This window comes from Meles meles, chromosome 18, assembly GCF_922984935.1.
Source record: "Meles meles chromosome 18, mMelMel3.1 paternal haplotype, whole genome shotgun sequence".
In the NCBI taxonomy this organism is placed as follows: Eukaryota; Metazoa; Chordata; class Mammalia; order Carnivora; family Mustelidae; genus Meles; species Meles meles.
This window is the reverse complement of record NC_060083.1, coordinates 31,532,745-31,535,039: the sequence shown is the minus strand read 5'-3', so window position 1 is coordinate 31,535,039 and position 2,295 is coordinate 31,532,745. Positions and strand designations below refer to the sequence as shown.

At 43.5% G+C, this 2,295-nt stretch overlaps 1 non-coding gene across 1 annotated transcript; it reads right to left on the bottom strand.

Moving 5' to 3' along the window:
• Window positions 1-2,136: 2,136 nt before the first annotated feature.
• On the bottom strand, window positions 2,137-2,295 carry LOC123930386. Its single transcript, XR_006816096.1, has one exon. It is a non-coding gene; the product is annotated as a U1 spliceosomal RNA (small nuclear RNA).

The following is a 2,295-nucleotide window of genomic DNA, read 5'->3' as shown; positions in this document are numbered from 1 at the left end:
CATCGGGCTCTCTGCTCCGCAAGGAGCCTGCTTCCTCCTCTCTCTCTGCCTGCCTCTCTGCCTAGCTGTGATTTCTGTCTGTCAGATAAATAAAATATTAAAAAAACAAAACAAAACAAAACAAAAACCTATTCTCAGGTCATTACTTATATGTATGTAGTGCACACTTCTCACAGCCACCTAAACTTTTAAGATGGCAGCCGCTAGCCTAAGCACTAAGAGAAGTAATGTAGAGATAGATTCTGCCTACAATAAGATCACAACCTGTAGGGAAAATTTAGACCTGCCTGCCAGAACTATACAAAACATGGTGACAACTTAAAAAAAAAGGTTCAGTCAGGATTTTGAAGGGCCTACACACTTTTGCCTTTGTGGGCTCCTTCCTACATTAAAAATAAAAATAATAAAAAGGGGTGCCTGGTTGGCTCAGTCATTTAGCATCTGCCTTCAGCTCAGCAGCCCTGCATTGCACTCCCTGCTCCCACGGATCTGCTTCTCCCTCTCTCTCTCTGCCTGCTGCTCCCCCTGCTGTGCATGCTCTCTCTCTCTGTGTCAAATAAATAAAAATAATAAAATAAAATTATGTGATTGTACTGATTAGATGAATATATTATATATGACTTTTTAATTAATTAATTTATTTTTAGATTTTATTTATTTATTTGACAGAGAGAAAGAGATCACAAGTAGGCAGAGAGGGAGGCGGAGGGGGGGAAGCAGGCTCTGCTAAGCCGAGAGCCCGATGCGGAGCTCGATTCCAGGACTCTGGGATCATGACCTGAGCTGAAGGCAGAGGCTTTAACCCACTGAGCCACCCAGGCGCCCCTATATATGACTCTTTTTAAAAAAGTAAACTCTAGGGGCGCCTGGGTGGCTCAGTGGGTTAAAGCCTCTGCCTTTCGCTCAGGTCATGATCCCAGGGTCCTGGGATCGAGCCCCGCATCAGGCTCTCTGCTTAGCAGGGAGCCTGCTTCCTCCTCTCTCTCTCTCTGCCTGCTTCTCTCCCTACTTGTGATCTCTATCTGTCAAATAAATAAATAAAATCTTAAAAAAAAAAGTAAACTCTAATTCTAACATGGAGCTCTGAACTCATGAACCTGAGATCAAGAGTTGCATACCCTGCTGCTGAGCCAGCCAAGCACCTCCTATATGACATTTTCTTAAGATTTTAAGAGAAAGCACGTGCACGTGAGAGAGAGGACGAGCATGGAGAGGGAGAAGCAGACTTCCTGGGCTCTGGGCTCCATCCCAGGACCCTGGGATCATGACCTGAGCCAAAAGCAGACCCTTCACCAAATGAGCCACCCATGCGCCCCTATGACATTTTCATTCAGCAAAAAATTCGCCTTTTTTCTTTGATTTTAAGAGTGCTTTCTTTAGGCACCTTGTCTTCAGTACCTAATTGTTTAAATCAATCCTGAATTCAATGGTGGTTTGCTTGGACACCAGGTAGCTTCACAAGAGAAAGTTCAATGTTGAAATAATGCAATCTCTGACTAGTGAAGAAAAACCATTCATTCCAGAAGATGGAGCAGGTGAATTTACCGAAATTAACAAAACAAGGCCGACCTTCCTGGCTGACAAAACATAAACCGAGTAATAGCGTTTAAAGTGATAAGAAAAAAAAAATGATAGCAGACAGTATAATAAAGTTTCCTTATCTCAACTTCCAATAAAAAGAGTGAAAGACTACTTATACTTTTATCAACCCACTTAAAAAACAGGTAATCGGGGCACCTGGGTGGCTCAGTGGGTTAAAGCCTCTGCCTTCAGCTCAGGTCATGATCCCAGCGTCCTGGGTTCGAGCCCTGCATCAGGCTCTCTGCTCAGCAGGGAGCCTGCTTCCTCTTCTCTCTCTGCCTGCCTCTCTGCCTACTTGTGATCTCTGTCTATCAAATAAATAAATAAAATCTTCAAAAAAAACAAACAGGTAATCAATCACAGCAAAAAAGAGAAAAAGCTACTTATTGGGTACCAGGGTGGCTTAGTTGGTTTAACTATCTTCAGCTCAGGTCGTGATCCTTGAGCCTCGAGATGAAATCCCCACAACTGGGGACAATCTCTCTTTGACCCTCTCTACAAAACCCACTATATGAAAGTTCACAGAAAAAGCCTACTTTTAATGACAAAACCCTACATGGGAGAGCATGAACACAGTCCCTCACTACCACAAATTATACAGTTTCCCACATTTGGGGAAATCGCAAGGGTCAGCACATCTAGAGTGCAATGAATAAGCCTCGCTCTGGGAAAACCACCTTCATAATCATGGTATCTCCGCTGCCAGGTAAGCAC